The 23,899-nt window shown below is 41.1% G+C and overlaps 1 protein-coding gene across 4 annotated transcripts in view; it reads right to left on the bottom strand.

Moving 5' to 3' along the window:
- Positions 1–23,899, bottom strand: part of LOC149122250 (uncharacterized) — a 402,594-nt gene that overhangs the window by 320,468 nt on the left and 58,227 nt on the right. The gene's annotated exons all lie outside the window — the stretch shown is intronic.

The following is a 23,899-nucleotide window of genomic DNA, read 5'->3' as shown; positions in this document are numbered from 1 at the left end:
TTTTTTTTTTTTACAGAAGATCAGTTTAGTATGCATTAAGTAAAGATTTCAACAGTTTGCACCCCCATAGAAACACAAAGTGAAATATACTGTTTGAGTACTCATTATAGCATTAAATCTCAATGTACAGCATATTAAGGACAGAGATCCTACATGAGGAGTAAGTGCACAGTGACTCCTGTGGTTGACTTTACAAATTGACACTCCTGTCTATGGCATCAGTAATCTCCCTATGCTCCAGTCATGAGTTGTCAAGGCTATGGAAGCCCTCTGAGTTCTCCGACTCTTATCTTGTTTAGACAAGGTCATAGTCAAAGTGGAGGTTCTCTCCTCCCTTCAGAGAAAGGTACCTCCTTCTTTGAAGACCTGTTCTTTCCACTGGGATCTCACTCACAGAGATCTTTTTGCCCGAGTGTCTTGGCTTTCCATGCCTGAAATACTCTCATGAGCTTTTCAGCCAGATCCGAATGCCTTTAGGGCTGATTCTGAGGCCAGAGTGCTATTTAGGACATCTGCCATTCTATGAGTCTGCTGAGTATCTCGCTTCCCATGCTGGATCACTCTCCCCTTTATTTATTCTATCGGTTAGTGTTAGCATGTACTAGACTTGTTTATGTGCTCCCTTTGACTCTTAGTCCTTTCATTATGATCAATTGTGAACTGAAATTGATCACTTGGAATAGTGAGATGGCATTGGTACATGCCACCTTGATGGGATTGAATTGGAATCCCCTGGTATGTTTCTAACTCTACCATTTGGGGCAGGTCAGCTTGAGCATGTCCCAAATTATACATCTCTTCCCTCTCTTATTCCCACTCTTATGTTTAACAGGGATCACATTTCAGTTAATTTTCAACACTTAAGAATAACTGTGTGATAATTACAGAATTAAACCAGTCATATTAAGTAGAACAGACAAAAAAAAAATACTAAGAGGGATAATGTATTAAGTTGTTCATTAACAGTCAGGGCTATGCTGATCAAGTCACCGTTTCTAAAAATCCAATTGGTGATTATAATCATGGAATTTCTAAAGTGAGTCCAAGTCAAAATGGTTTCTCACATATCATTATTTCAGTTTTATTAGTGGAAATTCTCTAGTACAAATACAATCTATAGGTACAAATACAATACAGGATAGAGCAATAGATTAATAGTTGCAGATAGATTAATTATTAGGGTCTTCAAAAAATTCATGGAAAGTATGCATGATAAAAAATTATACATGGATTCCAAAAAATGTTTTACACCAAAAGAAAAACAAATTATAATTCCATCTCCCCATAAACCTTTTGAAGTACCCTCATATATTATAGTTCATGGAATACTTTCATAAAGGCTATTATCAACACAGAACATATTCGAAAAATATTTTAGGATATTATACTAATATTAGTTTAGCTATACTTTTATTTTAACAGTACTTTTAGAGAAGTAAGTTCTTAGCTGTCCCAGCCTGGGATTGAGTATGCATGGGTTAGAACCTTAGCACCATTGATTCCCTGCTGAGTGAACTCACGCTAGTTACCTGACTCCCTCCAGGTAAATATATATTTGGTAATTTATATAAGGTGAACAAATTTCATATATTTTATATCTACAGATCTAGGAGCATGTGATACTTCCCACCCTATGCTCCCTCCCTGCCATGCTGCCAACACAAATGGGGCTGGCATTGTGGCACAGCAGGTTAGGCCATCACTTGAAGCACTGGCATCCCATATCAGAGCACTGGTTCCAGTCCCGACTGCTCTGCTTCCAATCCAGCTCCCTGCTAAGGTGCCTGGGAAAGCAGCAGCAGATGACCCAGGTACCTGGCCCCCTGCTGCCCACATGCGAGACCCAGAATGAGTTCCAGGTTTCTGACTTTAGCCTGGACCAAGCCCAGACATTGGAGATATTTGGGATGGAAGATCTCTCTCTCTCTCTCTCTCTCTCTCTCTCTTTCTCTCTCTTTTTCCCTCTTCTGCTGATCAGCCTTTCAAATAAAGGAATTGATTTAATAAATAAATAAATAAATAAATAAGATGGCCGGCGCCCCGGCTCACTAGGATAATCCTCTGCCTGCAGCGCCAGCACCCCGGGTTCTAGTCCCGGTTAAGGCGCCGGATTCTGTCCCAGTTGCTCCTCTTCCAGTCCAGTTCTCTGCTGTGGCCCCGGGAGTGCAGTGGAGGATGGCCCACGTCCTTGGGCCCTGCACCCACATGGGAGACCAGGAGGAAGCACCTGGTTCCTGGCTTCGGATCCATGCAGTGCGCTGGCCACAACGCGCCAGCCGTAGTGGTCACTTGGTGGGGTGAACCAACGGAAAAAGGAAGACCTTTCTCTCTGTCTCTCTCTCTCTCACTGTCTAACTCTACCTGTCCAAATAAATAAATAAATAAATAAGATGAAGATAATAATAGTACCTATTTCCCAAGGTGCTGTAAGGATTTTTAAAGGCTGATACCTGTAAAGCACTGAGAACCTCCTGGAATATGGGCACCAGCTCCCTGAAAAGATCATTTTGTTTGCTCCTGGAAGGTTACATGGCTGCCTCCCTGTACGAAACATTGCATCTACCTCCAGTTTCAAGAAAAAGGCAATTAGATATTCACAATATCCCTTCCAAATTATAATTCCTTTGTTCTCTTTTTTTTTTTTTTTTTTTTTTTTTTTTGACAGGCAGAGTGGACAGTGAGAGAGAGAGACAGAAAGGTCTTCCTTTTGCCGTTGGTTCACCCTCCAATGGCCGCCGCGGTCGGCGCACCGCGCTGATCCGATGGCAGGAGCCAGGTACTTTTCCTGGTCTCCCATGGGGTGCAGGGCCCAAGCACTTGGGCCATCCTCCACTGCACTCCCGGGCCACAGCAGAGAGCTGGCCTGGAAGAGGGGCAACCGGGACAGAATCCGGCGCCCCAACCGGGACTAGAACCCGTGTGCCGGCGCCGCTAGGCGGAGGATTAGCCTAGTGAGCCGCGGCGCCGGCCATTCCTTTGTTCTCTTAGAAAGGACAGTTTGGTAGCAACTATTAAAATTCTGCCTGTATACATCTTTTTCTTTTTTGGAATTTATCCTACAGATATATAAGCATATACCTATATTAGATATGTGTATGTGTGTGCATTGCCACAAAATATAGGAAATAACCTAAGAGCCTATCAATAGGAGACCATATTTTCTTTTAGTATAGTATACAGTAGAACACCACACAGGAATAGGGAAGGGACTGGCACTGTGGTACATCGGGTTAAAGCCCTGCCCTGCAGCAACGACATCCCATATGGACACTGGTTCAAGTCCTGTCTGTTCCACTTCCAATCCAGCTCTCTGCTAATGTGCCTGGGAAAGCAGCAGAGGATGGCCAAAATCCTTGGGACCCCGCATGCAGGTGGGAGACATGGAAGAAGCTCCTGGCTCCTGGCTTCAGATTGGCTCAGCTCTGGCCGTTGCCGTTGCAGTCATTTGGGGAGTAAACCAGCAGATGGAAGATCTCTATCTGTCTCTACCTCTCTCTGTAACTGTAACTCTGTAACTCTCTGTAACCAACAGCTCACCAGGATTTCCTGATCACATCCTCCTTGCAGCCTCCACCAAGCCTCAGGCTATCAGTTCCCTCAGTTCCACAGATAAGGAGCAATATACAGGGTGGGGTTGAGGGAGAGGGACAGCAGGTTTCTGGCCCTATCTCTGATGGCTGTAGAGGAGGGGTGGGAAGTGTGGCCTCCTACCAGAGCTTACAGAGCAATGCCATGGTCAGGTTCCAGTTGGGCAGGTGCACCTGTCATCCTGCCCCACTGTGAGGGTCATAATAACCCAAAGGGATTTCACTGAGAGTGGCTCAGTAACACTGCTTTGGACATTAATGTCCTATTGGGAAAGTAGCCAGCAATCCTAGCCACCAAGCTGTTGTAGAACCTGGAAGTTTGGGCCCAACGCTGGAGTGGTGGGAAAAGTAGGGGTGGGAATCAAACCTAGCCACTCTCCTCCTGGAGCTCCCTTAATGGAGTGAGTTGATCTTTAAATAGAGCTGACTTGCAGCCAGAGTAGACACAGGAATTGCAAGTTGAGGGTGGAAGTCACTGGCACGGGCCTTTGGGGCAATGGTTAAGTCACCTCTTGAATGCCTTGTTCAAGTTCCTGCTCAATTCTCTGTTCCAGCTTCCTGCTAGTACTGCTCCACCCCCACCTCTCCCCATGCAGGAGGTGATGGCCCTACCACCTACCTGGGAGTCGGAGAGTCAGTTCCCACCTCTTGGCTTTGGCCCTCTGGCCATGATGGGCCTTTTGGGACTGTACCAGAAAAAGGTGGGGGGTGGGTAGAGCGCTCTCTCTATTGAAATAAAAGTTTTAAAATGAAACAAACATAAAAAAGAAACCAATAAAATAGGCAATGTGGATGGGACCTGGATGAATGGGAAACAGGGCTTGCAGCAAAACATTTCATTGTATAACTTCTTATACTTTGTTTTTGAACTAAGTGAATGGTTCTTTTCCTGTTTTAGAAATATACCCTGGGTTCATCACTGTGGCACAGCTGGTGAAGCCGCTACCTGCAGTGCTGGCATCCCATATGGGTGCCAGTTTGAGTACTGACTGCTCCACTTCAAATCCAGCTCTTTGCTATGGCCTGGGGAAAAAGTAGAAGATTCCCCAAGTGTGTGGGCCCCTACACCCATGTAGGAAACCCAGAAGAAGCTCCTGGCTTCAGATCAGTGCAGCTCTGGCCATTGCAGCCATCTAGGGAGTGAACCAATAGATGGAAGACATCTCTCTCTCTCTCTTTTTTTTTCCCTCTCTCTGTGCATGTGCCTCTCTGTAACTCTGCCTTTCAAATAAATAAATAAATCTTTTAAAATTTTTATTTGATTTATTTTTAAAAAGAAAGAAATATACCCCAATGGAAGCAATTCAATAATGCCTTTTGTATCAGTTAATTGCCATTAAATACTGTCACCAACCACACAAAACTTAATAACTACTTACTCTTAAAGAGCTACAGGGAAGCTGAAACTTCAAACTCAACTGGGAGGCTCTGCTTCAGGCTTCAGTGTCCAGAGCAGCTCTGATTCTCAGATGTGTGGGTCTGCTCCTCGTGCCTCTTACTCCACTTGGGCCAGCAGAAACAGGGACACGGAAGGTAGTGGAAGCACACAAGGCCTCTTCAATTCTAGTATAAACCAAATGGCACTGCTCATGCACCATTAACCAGAGCCAGTCCAGAACTGAGGAAGTGCCCTCTGCCCAGGAAAAGCCAGGACAAGTGTGTGGATGCGGGAGGAGGCAATGATTCAGTCCACCACAGCTGTTGATAACTGAGGATGTCGGAACTATTCTAGAATGAGAACTATGAATCACAGGTCCAATGAAAAGCAAAGGAATAGGCATAAGTTTCCTTAAGATTAAATGGTCTAGGAATGCCACATCTTGTCTTGAAGAGCTGTGTCGTCACTGTCTACACGATTATGAACGTGATGGCATGAGATGTAATACAGATTTAGTACCAGAGGGTACTTCGGAACACATTTTACCCAACACCTACTGCAGATGAGGCAACTGAGGCCAGGATAAATGAAATGAGGTCAGAATAAACAAGAAACTGTGAGTTAAGTTGACCAACACCGTGAAGCTCTGGAAAAAAAAAAAAAAAAGAGTTGTGATTCTGAAAGCATAATTATTTATTTGGGGTCAAGACCTTCATTAAAACCTTAATTGGTAAATCACAAGAATTTGTTAACGTCATGATGTAAAAGATTGATCAAATTTCTTAAAAGTTCAAGTAATGGGTTGACCCGGGAAGGAAAGAGAAGGAACAGCAGTGCATTAACTACACACAGCACCCAGAGTCATTAGTCAGGGCCACCTCCATGTGTGCAAAGGAATTCTGACTTAGAGACAGATCTCAACCACATGCAAATAGTAACAGTGCATACGATATTTTTATTTTGAAAAAATTCATTCAATTTTTAAAAAGATTTCAAGGGTCTACAAAAAAGTAGACCTCTCTTCTATACAGACACTGAGTCCACACCTCCCCTCCCCAACACATACAGGCAAAATACTATTACTGGATTCTTATGCATTGTTCCAAAGTTGCAGTCCAGGTTTATTTAGATCAATATCCAAGAGCACTTGCAGCTTTTCCTAAGGATGAGTTCCTAAGGACTCGGCATAATTCAATACTGACTATCCCTTAACAAGTTATCTTTTATTTTAAACCAGTAAAAGTGGCAAGGAAACATAAATCATGAAGAACAGCCAGCAATGTAGAAAAACATAGTCAGCAGAATTATACTACTTGATGTTTGGGACTTCTAAAATATCTACAGGGATCAACTTGGTTGCCTCTGGAGCCATGGATGACGTGATCCTCCCTTCAAATACAGGGAGGGAGAAGAGAGAACAGGGAAAGGAGAATTCCCAAGAGAAACAGGGCATTGTAACCACACATATACACACTTATCTGGGTTGTGGACAAAAAAAAGTGTTGAGCATGGCCAAATGAAAGGATAAATAAGATTATGAACATAAAGATATTGCCTATAAAAATAATCTCATTGTGGGTTTGGTTTTAACAGTAGGGTACCAGAAAAAGTGAGTGGGGGTGAGGTCTAAAAGAAGTAGAAGGATATTGCCTGCATATGCTCTGTATTAAGGTTTGAAAATTGCCCTATTTATGTTGAGTCCAAACACTGGAGAAGTTAGAAGAGGTCTATTCTTTAGTCAGTTTGGGCTGCTATAATAGAATAACATTGACGAGGTGGCCTAAACATGAGAAACTTATTTCATAAGAGTTCTGGAGGAGCTATAAGTCCAAAACCAAGTTGCTAGCAAGTTTGGTTCTCAGTGAGGGCCCTCTCCCTGGCTTGTAGACAGTGGACTTCTCATTCTGTGCTCACATGAACTTTCCTTGGTGCATGCACACCGAGACAGAGAAAGCTACCTCTTTTGACACTTCCTTTGCTTATTTGTAATGGTTCTAATCCCGTATCAAGGGCCTCATGCTCAAAATAGCCTCTATACCTAATTACCATCCAAAGGCCTTGCCTCTAAGCCCCATGTTAATCAGACGCCAGAGCTTCAGCACATGAATGTTGGGGAACTACAAAAACACTCAGTTCATGAGTGCCAAAGAACTGTAACCAAGTTCAAAAGTCAAGGAAAGGCCAGAGGAATTAAGTTTATGTGGCCATTATTCACACAGTGAAACTCAACAGAGGCAAAGATGGTCAGTCCGGTTTTACATCCAGAAATAGCATTCTTCTTAGGCAAGCTTAATCTGCACGTACAATGAGGAGAACACACTCTGTCCCATCTCCAAGATTTCTCCCTTCAACCAGAAACTAATACTAAAGTCAACAAATGAGGAAAAAAGCCTCAAAGGGTGCAACTGAACTACACTGTGTCCCATAAACAGGAAGTCCAAGGACAAGAGATTACACTTAATGGAAGCAAACTGGTCAATTAATTGAAGAATATGACATTCAAATCACCTTTCAAATCCACAAGAATATCTGGTAATTACGCGATTGAGGGAAACTGGAAGTACAAGATATAAAATGGGTAATGCCAAAAAAGAAAAGAAAATTATAGGGTATTATGCCAATTAGAGCTTTTAAAATATGTTTTTAAAGCTTAGATATTTAGCTATGGCAGGGCTGTCATTTTCGTTTGCTGGATCCACTGAGTGAAAACCAGGTATGAGAGGAGTTTCCTGCAATGTCTAGTGCTTAAAATATAAAAAGGGATTTAAACACTACAGAAAGCAATAAGGAAGTAACCCTTCCTGAAAACATGCTAGGGAGCCCAATCCAGGCATTGTCTATTCACCAGGGTTTGACTTCAAGGTCAATCTCACTGTCCTGCAGTTTTCAAGCTCACTGCCTGATCTGGGGACAGCAGCAGGAGACATCACACATCTTTGGTTCCCCAGGGCAAAGTTATCCTCATGTCCCTGGCTTCAGGAGCCTTGATTTCTAAGACTAACTCTATCCCTAGGTTAGTAGCCAAATCATTTAATATCTATGAAACTGGACCACTTAGCCAAATTTAAGAAGAGGAATAGGGGAGCAATTCTACTCCAAAACAGAGTGCAACTTTTTAAAAATGTGACCGAGCCAGGTATATGCATTGACTACTTCAACCCCATTTAGTCATGTGTAACTTGTAACATGGCTTAGAACACCTGAACAGGGGTGAAGAGGTGAATTTAAATAGTCATAGTCCAAAATTACATTAATGGAAAAGTATCTGTCAGCTACTTACACATAAATACTCATTATTTTTGAAAGTGTAAGTTTCTGTGAAGATGAATAAACTAAAATTGGTAGTACTGAATTTTCAAAACATAAGGCAAATATGTATAGGCTCTTTATTGATTTTGGCCTTGGAAGTCATTAAGTACATGCACAGTTTATTATGCTAGAAGGCAGTAAGATCCTACATCTTATTCAGGACCCAGTATAGTGAATGATACAAGCAAACTGACATAGAAAGAAATCCACAAATACTTAAACAAGTTTAAAAACAGGTTGTAATAAATACAGTATGATCCCACACACATGAATAATTCTGCTATGTACTTCTGGGGATGTCATCTTTAAAATATATTTTTATACTAGTAACAGTGCAAATATACAAATATGTATATAATAAATTGGACTAACCTATATGCAAGTGGCTTTGCTGCATATCTATGATTTAAATGAATAGATATGTATTAAATTTGCCAATTAGTTTTACATGTAGTCAATTTTGTTTATAACTTTAATAAACTTCAATCATTAAAGTTTAACTTTAGCAGTCCCAAAAGCTCCACTTATAAAACTATTAACTGAAAAATAAGTATTTAATTATGTTTAAGTAGTTTTCCAAATCTCACTTGAATTAACTTAATCAATTCAATAACTATAAAAGAATGTAACTATATAATGTTAATTATATAAATTTGTTATAGTATTATATATGATATTATTATATATTTTTGCAACACATGGTATTTTGTAAACTCTATAATATGTATTATTCTAAGGAAAATTTTAACCAAGTCTACCCATGCTGGACCATCTAAGCAGTAAGGCTGGCCCCAAGTGAGCACATAAAAATTGTAGTGGAGACAGAGGACCAAGCCTGATACAATATCTGTGATTGTTTTTCAAGCAGTTCATATCTTGGTTAAAGCTGTATAATCCTGGGCTCCTTCTTTTGTAAAGAAAGATCATTCTGCCAGCGCGGCGGCTCACTAGGCTAATCCTCCGCCTAGCGGCGCCAGCACACCGGGTTCTAGTCCCGGTCGGGGCGCCGGATTCTGTCCCGGTTGCCCCTCTTCCAGGCCAGCCCTCTGCTGTGGCCAGGGAGTGCAGTGGAGGATGGCCCAGGTGCTTGGGCCCTGCACCCCATGGAAGACCAGGAAAAGCACCTGGCTCCTGGCTCCTGCCACCGGATCAGCACGGTGCGCTGGCCGCAGCACGCCGGCCGTGGCGGCCATTGGAGGGTGAACCAACGGCAAAAGGAAGACCTTTCTCTCTGTCTCTCTCTCTCACTGTCCACTCTGCCTATCAAAAAAAATAAATAAATAAAATAAAAAAATAAATAAATAAATAAATAAAAAAAAATAAAGATCATTCTATCCCATAGTTGAGGATGTACTATAAGTATCATGTGAAAATACACTTAAAAAACCACACAATCCAACTATTTCCTTTAATTCTTTTCATTCATATATTCAGTTCTACTATGATTAATAATGTGCTCAATGGTAATTAGTATCATTAAGATTAATAATTAGTATTGTGTTCTTAGCTGGTCTTTAGAGACAAAAGTAAGTAGAATTATAAGAGTATACATTCCAGAATAAAAATAAATATATCAAAAAAGTTAGAGAAATAGAGGTTTATATATTTATGAAGATATGCCTTTATTAATAATTATGTAATACCTTAATGCCCTATTTTATTTTGAGAATCAATAATGAAATTGATTTTATTTTCTGTGCATTCTGATGTTCCATACATTCATTGTACTATATTTTATATACTTTGCACTATATTATCCTCTTTGATTTTTTTCTTGTTTCTGTAATTAAAATTTTTAAAGAGTTTCTTTAGAACAGTTTTTGATGGATAGAAAAATAACAAAGATATTTTGCAAATATTCCAGACCCAGTTTTATCAATTATTATCATCTTTAAATGGTTTATTTTAGGAGGCAGTACTGTGGCATAACAATGCCATGCTGGCATCCAATATCAGAGGGCCGGTTTGAGTCTCAGATGTTCTGCTTCTGATCCAGCTTACTGCTGTAGTGCTGGGAAGGTAGTGGAGGATGGCCCAAGTGCTTAGACCCATGTCAACCATGTAGGAGACCCAGATGGAGTACTGGCCTCCTGGCTTCAGCCTGGCCAAGCACCAGCTATTGCTGCCATTTGGAAAGTGACCCAACAGATGGAAGATCTCTCTCTCTCTCTCTCTCTCTCTCTCCCTGCGCTCCATCAATCTGTCACTGTCTTTCAAATAAATATCTTTAAAAATGGTTTATTTTAGGGATGGCATTGTGGCATAGCAGCTAGAGCTGCCACCTGTGACACCGGTGTACATCCCATATGGGTGCTGGTTCAAGTTCCAGCTGCTGCACTTTCAATCTAGCTCCTTGCTGACAACCTGAGAAAGCAGTGGAAGATGGCCCAAGTCCTTGGTTCCCCCCATCCATATGGGAAACTTGGATGAAGCTCCTGGCTCCTGGTTTTGGCCTGGCCCATCAATGGCCCTTGTGTATATCTGGGGAGTACACCAGCAGGTGAAAGATCTTTCTCTCTCTCTCTGACTTTCAAATAAATAAATACATTTTTAAAAATGGTTTATTTTAGTTTTAACTGCTGTTATTTTCACTTGATTTCTATGTTTAATGAATATAACTATGTTTAATGATGTACTCCATAATATAATCAAACAGCACTAAAAAACCAGTAACCAAATTCATCAGTCCCTTCTTCACTATTCCTCATGAGTGGTCACTATCATCTGTTCAGGTTGAGCATTCCTAACTGAAACCCTCAAAACCTGAAAAGTTTCAAAATCTGAAATGATGCACAAGTGGAAAATTCCAGACCTGACTTCGTGGGATGGGTCACAGTCAGGACACAGGTGCACTGAAAATATTGCACAGATTACCTTCAGCCTATGTGTATAGAGGGTATATGAAAAATCAATGAGTTTTATCCCTGAGATATCTCATTATATATATACAAATATTAAAAATGTGAAAAAATCTAAAATCCAGAACACTGCTGGTCCCAAACATTTTGGATTAGGTATTCCAATCTGTACAGCTATTTATTCTGGTTGTTTACCTTTTGAGTTTCTAAATAACATATTTATCCCAGAATTCCCTACTTATCATATTTTCCCACATGCTCCACAAGGTCTGTCACACACCTATCAACATGATTGTCTTAGAAATCTAACCTTTCCAGATAATCCATCCGCTTCATTTCTTTTCATTTCTTCCCCATTTCAAGTCTGGAGCCTCGATCCTCTTGCCCCATTATGCCATAAGTGGCTGTGAGGGCCTTGATGCTTGGCTGACATTTCTCTCACCATTTCCTACGTGGGATCCTCTGTCTCCTAGGCCTTGGGACATCGTTGTCTTGGGTTGTGTCCTTATTTTGTTGGAATCAATGATTCAGGAGCTTCCTAAGAATAGACTCTTAAAGAGTGTTTTTTCTTTAAACTTTCTTTATCTAAAACTGTCTTTATTCTGTTCTCCCCATTGATTTACAGTTTGATTGAGTATATAATTCTATATTGAAACCTTCAGCATTCTGGTGGCATTGCTCCATTATCTCTATTTCTAACAGTCCTCTTTTAAGAAAAGATTTTTTTTTACCTATTTGAAAGGCAGAGTTACAGAAAGGAAGAGACAGAGTGAGAGAGAGAGAGAGAGGGAGAGAGAGAGAGAGAGATCCTCCATCCACTGGTTCACTCCCCAAATGTCTGCAACAGCTAAGGCTGGGTCAGTCTAAAGTCAGGAGCCAGGAGCTTCATCCAGGTCTCCCACATGGGTGGCAGGGTTCCAAGCACTTGGCGTCTTCCACTGCTTTCCCAGTCACATTATCAGGGAGCTGGATCAGAAGTGGAGCAGCCTGGAGTCAAACCAGTGCTCATATGAGATGCTAGCGTCATAGGCAGCAGCATAACCTGCTGTACCACAATGCCAGTCCCTGTTTCCAATATTTTCATCGGGAAGTCTTATGTCATGCTATTATTGATTTTATGTGACATGGTCTCTTTGGAAACTTGCAAAATTTTCTCTTTAATGTGAGGGTGCTGAAATTTTATGAAGCCGTTCTTTATGAGGGTCTTTTCATTCACTGGCTAGGCACTCAGGGGTCACTTTTTAAATGAAAAACTCCTGTTCTACCATCTTCCTCTGTACTTTCCATATTGTAAAATGTTATCAAAGCCTCTCATCTGTTAATGACTCCATTCCCACATTTTACCAGAGGTTCTTTGATGTAATATTTTAAGTGTATAACCAACTCAATTATTAACTCTAGTGGCATGTATATTAACTTTGGAACATGGTCTAACACTTTGGAATGTCTAGCATTTCAAACCAAATAACAAAGCTACTTGAAGGAAAATTGATCACCTGATTTGAAGTTATTCAAGTTTCTAATCTACCTCCACACACAATCACCAGCACTGGACTGGTTAAATAAATTATGGAACATTTATATAACAGATAACATGTTATTATTGTCATTGTTCTAAATCATTTCAGAGTAAATAGAAAATATCATGACCTTTACCAGTAAATATTTCAGTGTGTATTTCTTAGGAACAAATCATTCTCTCCCTTAATGTTTCTAATTTTACATTGGTAGATTGAAGGAATAAGATATGCTGTTGCTAAAATTAAGCATAACCATAGGCATTCTCTGTGTAATGTATCAACACTGGTTATGGTCCAAAAAGATTTAATGACAACAACAGAGTACAGCCTTTTTGTTATATGGTTGCACTTCTTTTTAATCCTATGATAGACTCAATAAAGCTCTAGAACGTGGCACATGATATGACCAGCCAACATCCACAATGCTTTCTAAAGCCAAAATCAACTTACAGGTGTGGGCATGTGGCATACTTATTGAGATGCCACTTAGGAATCCCACATCCTACATCAGTACCTGGGTTCAAATCCCAGTGCCACTCCCAGTACCAGCTTTCTTCTAATATGCTCCCTGAGAGGGAGCAAGCTGCGTCCCTGACACTCATGTGAGAATTCTGCATTGAGTTTCTTGTTCTTGGCTTCAGCCTGGCTCAGCCCCAGCTGGTGGGGATATCTGGGGAGTGAAGCAACGGATGGGAGATTTCTGTGTCTGTCTCTCTCTGTTCATGTCTCACTGTCTTTCAAATAAATTTTAAATTAATTAAAAACTAAAAACCATTTTAAATTTTATTACCTCTTTGTATGCAAAGAATTCAAACACACTATGTTTAAATGTTGGTTTGTTCTGTACATATGCTTTCTTACTCTACTGTAAGTGCTGCAGCTGTCCTAATTTCTAAGTGTAAATAAAAGATTACTGTATTTGGACTTGCTATTTTAAATGCCTGAGTAGAATTCTCTCCTTTATATGTGTTTTGGAAATTTCTCCAAACAGAAAATTTTATCAGGGTCACGATTTGAGAATTGAAAATGTTCTATACAAGGGAAAATGGGCTTTGACCTGAAGCTTATAACTGTGGTCACTTAAAAAGCTTTTTCTAATCTTCAGCAAGGATCAGAGACAAGTTGCATTAAAAATTTTGCTTTTTGATTCTAAGTAACCAAACACCATTACAGTTATGAGGAACTACTGTTTAAATGATCACTCTCAACTAGGGTTCTTGCAATTTTTATTGTGAAATAAATATGGTTTATGCAAGTAATCCCAATGAGAATACTTATGAAAACTTGTTGACATTCGACAATGAATTTTAATTCCGCAAAAAGACATGATATTACTGTAAATAAGATCAAGAGAGAATGAGGTAAATCGGCCTCTAAAAGATTTCAGATAGTTTGAGAGATAAACAAATACGGCAGTGATCTGAATAGCAGCTTTGTATTCTCACGACAAATTAAAGCCAGCGCCCCTGTCACTTAAAAGTTATTAACAACACTTCATAAATGAAAGGGCGTTTGTGGTTTGTGGCTGCTTAACATCTACTATAGACCTGCTTGTCTTTCTCTCCTGGTGGATAGGAGAGTTCTTCAGGTAGAGGGCCATACTCAACTGCTGGAACTGGCACTTCACCAGGCTAGTCACCCTTTATACTATGCTCTTTGCTTTTGAATTCTATATGTTATACTATGTTCTGTTGTTTATAAAGATTGGTGCGAGTAGTGAGCACAAGACCCAAGGTGGGCCAATCAGGGTCCCGTGATAAGATCTAGTATGTGGGCCAGTGCTGCAGCTCATTAGGCTAATCCTCCGCCTTGCAACGCCGGCACACCAGATTCTAGTCCTGGTCGGGACGCCGGATTCTGTCCCAGTTGCCCCTCTTCCAGGCCAGCTCTCTGCTGTGGCCCGGGAGTGCAGTGGAGGATGGCCCAAGTGCTTGGGCCCTGCACCCCATGGGAGACCAGGAGAAGCACCTGGCTCCTGCCATTGGATCAGCGCGGTGCACCGGCCACAGCGCACCGGCCGCGGCGGCCATTGGAGGGTGAACCAACGACAAAGGAAGACCTTTCTCTCTGTCTCTCTCTCTCACTATCCACTCTGCCTGTCAAAAAAAAAAAAAAAAAAAAAGATCTAGTATGTGGACTCAAAGAGGCTTTCTTCCTCGGATCTCAATTCCTGAAGACCAGGCAATGCTGGAGCTGCTAGTGGCCATCTTTGACTCCCACAGCAGATAACCCAGCTAAGGATTCCATCAAGACCCAGAAGAAAGCTGGATTGAGTGACAGAAGCCAGTAGGACCAGGCACCCTGTTGAGCCTCTGGATTCAATATGCAACACTCAATTCCACGCCTATTTAAAAGAGTCAATAAATTCTCTAAGCCAGCGCCACGGCTCACTAGGCTAATCCTCCACCTTGCAGCGCCGGCACACCGGGTTCCAGTCCCGGTCGGGGCGCCGGATTCTGTCCCGGTTGCCCCTCTTCCAGGCCAGCTCTCTGCTGTGGCCCGGGAGTGCAGTGGAGGATGGCCCAAGTGCTTGGGCCCTGCACCCCATGGAAGACCAGGAAAAGCACCTGGCCGCGGCGGCCATTGGAGGGTGAACCAACGACAAAGGAAGACCTTTCTCTCTGTCTCTCTCTCTCACTGTCCACTCTGCCTGTCAAAAATTAAAAAAAAAAAAAGAGTCAATAAATTCTCATTTTGTTCGAGCCATTTTGAGTTGGATTTCTGTCACTTACAACCAAGCATCCTAATAGATCAAAGCAAGACCTTATCAAAACACAATGGATTATATATATGGACATATGGACAGAGAGAAAAAGAGAGAGAGGACACTTGAATAATGGGTACTCCTAAATGGCACGTTTAAAGTTATGATAGAAGCTTAATTTCCTTATTATTTTGCAAATGGCTGTCCCACACACACATATGCACTCCAGACTACTTGCTGCCAAGAAGAAAAAATGCTTATGTATGTGGAAGGAAAAGGGGAAACCGGAGGGCAAACCTGAGGCAAAGCAGCACAGACTTCCCTACTCTGAAAAGCTTTCAAATGTCATAGGCACAGGGTCTGTGCATTACACAAAAGACTATTAGGGGGGCTGGTGCTGGCATCCCATATGGGCACCGGTTTGAGTCCCAGCTGCTCCTCTTCCAATCCGGCTCTCTGCTATGACCTGGGAAAGCAGTGGAAGATGGCCCAAATCCTTGGGCCCCTGCACCCATGTGGGAGACCCAGAAGAAGCTCCTGGCTCCTGGCTTCAGATTGGCTCAGCTCCAGCCATTGTGGCCATCTAGGGAGTGAATCAGTGGATGGAAGACCTTTCTCTCTGCCTTTCCCTCTCTCTGTCTGTAACTCTACTTGTCAAATATATAAATAAATAAAATCTTATTTAAAAAGATAAAAAATAAAAAAGACTATTATCTGGTTTCAGTTCAAGTTTGAAGGTGCTATAGTTATAAAAGGAAGCTCAGAAAATGTATTCAAGAATGTGACAGAATCTAACTCTTTAGTCTAAGTTTTGGGAAAGGGGAAATGATTTATGTCAAATTCATGTTCTTGCAATATATTAAAACATATTTATTATTTTTTTAAAAACTAATCTTACATTATAGGTTTGCTTTTGGGAAAAACTTGAAATACGAAGAACACTCATGATGATTTTCAATATAATTGGGTGCTCAATATCTGGGATGTTCTTTCTCCATATCGTCCCAAGTGTCATATGTCTTTCCCTATTACTCCTCTGAGGGAAGTCAATACAGCTTTTTATCACAATGAGGAGATCTCATCGTCCAAAGGTTAGCTGCAGCTGCACAGGCTGCATTCTGCTATCACGTGTCTGACATGTGAACTCTATCCTGCGGGCATGCTCTGTAAGTTGATCTTTGGGGCATTTTCTTCTTGCTTCTTCCACTCCATTTAACTCCTCAGTCAGAAGAGAAATAAATTTCTAGACCCAGGGAATCATAGAATTAGCACAAAGTGTGCATTATTATCTTTCAGTGATTTGTTACCACACCCCTTTCCATAGAAGCATCTGGCATCTTGTCTTAACCCTCAGTTTAACAGTGCCTCATGGTACCTGGCACCAAGCTAGTACTTGATAAATGCTGACTGAATGAACAAACAGAATATTCAACCTGGAGAACATCTTGGAGATAAACCTCCTCCTTATACCAGGAGCAAACTGAGAGTCTCAGAAGTTACTTCATGTGCTAAAAACACAATGCTAATTAGTAATAGATTCAAGACTCCAGCTCTTGATTACTATCCCAATGTTCACACACTAAACCTGAGTTTTAAGTCATTTTTTAAATAATGTCCATATGGAGACATGTTCTCAAGACCTAGAGTGTCATTAATTGTAAGGTATCACTACAGTCCTCACTATAAGCATATTAAGAAGTGGATTTATAAAAAAAAAAAAAAGAACTCATGAGCAAGCATCAGTATTTGAACTCTTTGTTCACTTAAATTTTTTGGAGCTATATAGCTAAACAGATGATAACAAACTAGTGTGTCAAGAGATCTGAGACACTAAAACCCTTACACCAGACTACGCTAACACGTACAAGTGTTTTCCTTGACAACACCAAAGCCATCCCTTGACTTAACCTCAGACCCATTCTTCTTGAAGTCCCCAGAACTTCAGTGTGTATATCCTTGTGTTCCACTCACTGTGGTCATGGACATATGCCTCCCTAGAAATGTACTTGGAGCTGGAAATTGTATCCTTCACTCTTGTTATCCCTAGTATCTACCACAAAGCCAAGTACTCCACAGACGACAGTTTATTAGACAAGTGAGGACAATTGTGTATTCACATGTAAAACAATTAACTTAGATCCTTACCTCACACCATATATAAAAATTAACTCAAAATGAATCATAGACTTAAATGTAAGAGTTAAACAGGAGGAAAGAAAAGAGACAATCTTTGAGTCCTTAAATTAGGTCAAAACATTTCAGATTCTATATCAAAACCACATTTCATAAAATATTGGACCTAATCAAAGTAAAATTTTGCACTACAAAATACACCATTGACAAAATAAAAACATAAGCAACATATTGCAAGAAAAATATTTGCAAAACATTTATCTGATGAAGGATTTATTTTTAAAGTACACAAAGAATTCTCAACAACATGACAGAAAAAAAAGAAGAGAAATTAGCCAATCAAAAAGTGGGTAAGATATATGAGCAGACATTCCACTAAAGAAGACATGCAAGGGCCTGGCATTGTGGCTCAGCAGGTTAAGCTGCTGCTGGTGACACCAGCATCCCATATTGGAGTGCTGGTTCAAGCCTTAGCTGCTCTGCTTCCCATCCAGCTCCCTGCTAGTGCATCTGGGAAGGCAGAGGAAGATGGCCCATGCCATTCATGTGACAGACAAGGATGGAGTCCCTGGCTCCTGGCTCTGGAATGGCCCAGCTCAGTCTATGGTGGCCACTTGGGGAGTAACCAGCAAATGGAAGATATCTCTCTATCTCTCTCTGTCCTCTCTCTCCCCTTCTGTGCTTGTTACTTAGCTTCTCACATAAATAAATACATCTTTAAAAATTAAGATATGCAAATGGCTAAGGTTAATATATGAAAAGATGTTCAACATCATTTCAATAAAGAAATACAAATCAAAATAAGAATGAGATATCATTTCACGGCCACTAGAATGGTTATAAAAAACAAAGCAGACAATAACAAATGTGAGGGTGTAAAGGAGTGGCAACCCTCATGCACTGCAAATGGGAATATAAAATGTACAGCTACTTTGAAAAACAATCTAGCAGTTTCTCAAAAAGTCCAACATAAAACTACTCAATGGCCCAGTAATTCCACTCTGAGGTATTTATGCAAGAGACATAAAAGTTTATATCTACATCAAGACTAGCACAGGAATGTTCACATCAGAATTATTCATAATAGTCCCACACTGGAAATAATGGAATATCAATCAACCAATGGATGGATACATTAAGTGTGGCATATCACACAATAGAGCCCTGTTCAGTAAATGCTACATCATGGGTGAATCTCAAAATCATAAGCAAAGAGAAAGCAGCCAATCACATATTGTATGGTTCCATTTCATGTCCAAAAAATTAAATTTATAAACAAAAAGTAGGTTAGTAGTTGACTTGGACTACTGGTTATTGAATGGGAATACCTAGAATAGGAAAGGGGGGGTCTCTTTGGGAGTGCACAAGGGATCTATGGTGATGCTTGTACACACAAAATAACTGAAGTTTATGATATGTAAAATACACCTCACTAAAGAAAAGCCAGGTGAGTGAATGCTCGCCCCATTTACACCACTTAAGAAGATCCCCCTATTCATTGTCATTTGGAATTTTTATTTTGTGGACAAACCATCACTTTTTAGATGCCCTCTATTCTCCTTATCCATGAGATCTTTATCTTTACCCTCCCAAGCCAGCAAACTGCCCAGAAAAGCTCTCCTGAAAGCCCACCTTACATTTTAGCACATTTGACCAGCTTTTCCATAGAAGATAAATAGGGGCCCCTTGGCAGCAGTTCATTTGAATTCTGATAGGGTGCTTATTCAGTCCAGGTACCCTGGCCTCAGAGTGCTCATGGTTTCACAAAACAGACAGAATTCAGAGAGAAAACTAGAAAAGAGAGTTTTGAGCATAGCAAGGGCCTACTGGATGCGTATGGAGGAGACTGAGAAAGTCTTCCTGGTGGAGAAGTCATCAGCACATGACAGTGCACAGTGGTCAGAACTGCCACAGGTGCAAAAAGCAACACGAGACCTCCTTGACCCAGGGCCAGGGAGTGGATGCATCTATTCTGAGTTCACCAAGCTATAGATCTTGGTTCCTGATCTTCCTCTGGTCTTGCCAAACCATGTTCACCCGCTGCTGGCTCTGTTATCACACCTGGCTACTCAAATAAACCTTGGCAAAGAGCAGACACTGGAGAAATAACTGGGCTTTCATCTGGAGCCCTGTGATTAAGTTATCTTGACATCTTCAATACATAATTGTGTCTTAGAAGGTACAGTTTCACAAATGCTGCCTATCTCACATTTAAGTTCCTGATGCCCAGAGATAGTATCACAGAGAAGAGCAGCAGTAGGAGAAGTCCTGTCAGAACCCAATCACTAAAGCTTAGGGAAAAGAAACCCTCTGTAGTGATAAACATGTCAGATATGGGTACAATTTCCCCTGACAAATGTGTGAATCAGAAACCAGTGTGTAGTGTCTTATGTTTGACCATGCATGGAAAATAAATGCTGGCTTTACTGGGAAACCCACTCAAGCAGTAAGTTTGACCTTTAGAGAATCTGTGGAATCATTGAATGGAAAAATATTGTATTAACTTTGTTCCTTTTGTTCCAAAACATCCTGTTTGTTGAGCAATACGAATATGTAGAGTATCACAATTTTCAGTATTTCTGTCCAATACTATTTGTCATGCAATGAACATATTCAGTAATTAAGCCAATACTTAACCATGCACAGTCCTGGACTAAGTATGAATGAGAAGTTAGGGTGAAAGACATATCAAGAGCTCAAGAATAGTCCAGTGCTTATAAAAGTTTGGTCAATGGACCATCTGAATCTTGGTCACCTGAAAAGTTATTGCATATTCATGGGCCCCACCCCAACTCAAATAAATCAGAATCTCTGTGAAGAAAGCTCAGGACTACTATACGTATAATCTTGAGCTCTACAGGGGACTCTTTTTTTTTTTTTTTTTTGCTAATTTTTAGTTATTTTCATTTTCTTTGAAACGCTGAGAGACAGAGAGATGGAAAGAGACTATTCATCCATGAGTTTACACCCCAGACGGCTCCAACAGCGAGGGCTGAGCCAGGCTGAAGCCAAGTGCCAGGAATTGAATGTCACATGGGTGGCAAGAATCCAAGTACTTAGCTATCATCTGCTGCCTCCCAGGGTGCACACTAGCAGGAAGGTGGACAGGAAGTAGAGAAGCTGGCCCTCCAACCAGGTTCCCTAATAGGGTATACGGACATCCCAAGTAGCAACTTCACTCCCGTGCCAAATGCCCACCCTGGGTGATTTCTGTGTATGCTGAGGCCTGAGAATCGCTGTGGTAGGAAAGAGTCCCATCACAGACAAGCGTGACACAGTGTAATAACAGACATCTCTACTTGGTTCAGGTATAATTATATGCCAGAACGCCCTTGCCTAATAGTCTTGGTGCTGGTATTTTATTTATACAAGCTTCTAGAATAAAGAGTCTCCAAAAAAACACTACTATAAAATAATCAGTATCATGAAACTAATGACCCCTGTTTAAGGAGGGCACAGAGGATGATGAGACTGACTCACTAAAGTCAGGAAAGTTATCAGAGACAAACACTTGAGCTGGGTCTTACAGCTAGAGTTGAAGCCTAATAGGCCAGTTTTGAGGCACTGCTGATGCTAAAACCTTTGTTTCTGTCATCTACTCTGGAGCCAGCAAACCAATCACATGGACCCACCTTTTTCCTCCCTATCTCACTTCTGAGTCAAAGTTTTTCTTGGTGTGCCAGAGTGATCTCTATTAGGCCATATAATTGGACATTATTGAGAGTCAACTAGGAGATGTAACTTTTTGGTTTTGTTCCTGTGCTACTTTGGGTAGCTGAAATTCCTAACGCAGGGAATTTTAAAACCATGGAGCAGGTGATCAAAAGATTTGAAGGTGATATGACATCATTCGTCAAGCACACAGTCTCCAAGACCTAGGCTTTTGGCTACCCTGTGCCTCTGCAGAAGTGAGAGTAAGTTGCAGTATCCTCACGGCCTAGATCTGAGTCATACATAGGCTGCAGAGGCATTTAGTGAGAAGGGATGAGAGCCTCACAGAGCAAATGATGACTCCGCAAAGGAATTTTTTTTTTAATTTTTTATTATTTCCACTTTATTTGAAACACATTAAGAGAGAGGCAGACAGAAAGCAATCTTTCACCAACTGGTTCACTCCTCAAATGCCTGCAACAGCAAAGGCTAGGGCCAGAAGCCTGAAACTCAATCTGGGTCTCCCAAGTGGATGGCAGGGATCCAACCACTTAAGCCATCACCTGGTGCCACTCTGGGCATGCACCAGTAGGAAGCTGGGTTGGAACCAAAGGAGCCAGGACTCCAACCCAGGCACTTCAATATGGAATGCAGGTGTCTGAAGCAACAACTTAGGAGCTGGTGCTATGGCTTAGTGGGTAAAGCCGCTGCCTTCAGTGCCAGCATCCCATATGGGCACCAGTTCAAATCCCAGCTGCTCCACTTCTAATCCAGCTCTCTGCTATGGTCTTGGAAAGCAGCAGAAGATGGCCCAAGTCCTTGGGCCCCTGCACCCATGTGGGAGACCTGGAAGAAGCTCCTGGCTCCTGGTTTCGGATCAGTGCAGCTCTGGCTGTAGCACCCATTTGAGGAGTGAACCAGTGGATGGATGATTCTCTCTCTCTGCCTCTGCATCTCTGTAACTCTGCCTTTCAAATAAATAAGTAAATCTTTTAAAAAAATTAAAAAAGCAACAATTTAACCGCTTTGCCAGAGGACCACCCCCAAAAGGCATTTAATATAACCATTTCCAAAGCCCTCTCCCCTTTACCATATCTAAACAGCCCAAACTAGATCCTGACACAGCAGGTAGGGATGCAAGGATCCTTCCGTTCAGACTCCAAGAAGTATCTGTTGCTTGGCTGTTTCCGAAATCAACAAGAATCCAATATCAAATATGCCAAGACCCAAATCTCCACTTTGTACATACAAATTTCAGTAGCATTGAGAAGGAAAATACTAAATAATTCAATGGATCACCTAATATAATTATCTGAGCCTAAATCTTGAGGATTTGGAAAGCTTACGAGGCTGCAGACCATCTCAATCAACACACTGCACAGGAACTCTAATGCAGATCGATAGAAGATGCACATAGCTACTAATTCTTATCAATGGAATTTGTCAGGCCAAACCTATTTCTTCTCTGCTTATGATTTGCTTACAACAGAAAAATTAGGAACTCAACAGAATGCTTGTCTAAACATTTAAGCACAGCAGCTGAGAAGAGCTCCACTGGGGTCAGTGTTTGATTCTTATAAAAATGTCAATACCAACAAGCTTCATTTTAAAATCATACTCCAGTCATCTCTCCAGACACCAGCCACAATTCCCTCATTTTCAAACTCCACATCAATAGTCTTGGGCAAGTTACTGACATCTGAAAAGCAGGTGCAAGGGGCAGAATATCAGGAAGCTGTGTACTTTAGCTCTTTGGGAAAAAGTTGTTTATCCATGGTCAGTAGACCAGTCAGCAAATGAAGGCTATTTCTAACTTTTTGTTTGAGATTTATTTATTTATTTGAGAGGCAGAGAGAGAGAGAGAGAGGAGAGAATCATCCATCTACTGTTCACTCCCCAAATGACTGCAACAGCCAGAGCTAGGCCAGTCTGAATCCAGGAGTCAGGAGTTTCCTCCAGGTCTTCCACATGAGTACAGGGGCCCAAGGACTTGGGCCATCTTCCACTGCTTTCCCAGGCCATTAGCAGAGAGCTGGAATAGAAGAGGAACAGCTGGGGCATGAACTGGTGCCTAGGTAGGATGCCAGGTCGCAGGCAGCAGCTTTACCCACTCCATCACAATGCTAGCCCCTGTTTCTAACTTTTGAAAAGTCCTTTTACTGAAAATAGCGCCCAGTGTGGGGTTTGATGTTCTTATGTCAAGGCTCTCACAGAGAATTACTCTTTGCTACTTGTTAAAATATACAATCTTCTGACAGGGAAATACTCCGCCATTTATGACATAATGAAAAGCATGTAGTACATGCAGTTTTCATTTCTGTATTATCTACCAGGGACCTTGAAGCTAAATTTAGTGCTCAACTGCAATAATTATTCCTAGCTATTTTTAGGTAACTAATTTTTCCATATTATTTGTTCATATTCTTTGAATAGTGCATTACTAATTTCAGTCTCAAATTCTTTTTATCAATTTATATTTCTATTGAGTTAAATCTCACAGAAAATAAATTTCACTCATTTTAAATATACAGTTTGATGAGTTATGACAATTGCATATAGTCATATAACCATCACCTCAGTCAAGTAAAAGAACATTTCTATCACCTTAAAAATCTCCTTTTCCCAGGTGGTTCTCACCCATCATCTCAACACCCAGCCTTAGGCAACCACTGACCTACTTTCTATTACCATAGTTTTATCTTTCCTGGAATCTCATATGAATGAAATCATAATGTGGCAGCTTCCTTCAACTTAAGATT

The sequence above is a fragment of the Oryctolagus cuniculus genome, chromosome 14, assembly GCF_051225735.1.
Source record: "Oryctolagus cuniculus isolate XC-2025 breed Fujian yellow rabbit chromosome 14, ASM5122573v1, whole genome shotgun sequence".
Classification (NCBI taxonomy): domain Eukaryota; kingdom Metazoa; phylum Chordata; class Mammalia; order Lagomorpha; family Leporidae; genus Oryctolagus; species Oryctolagus cuniculus.
The sequence above is the reverse complement of the archived record's forward strand: the minus strand, read 5'-3'. Positions and strand labels throughout refer to the sequence as shown.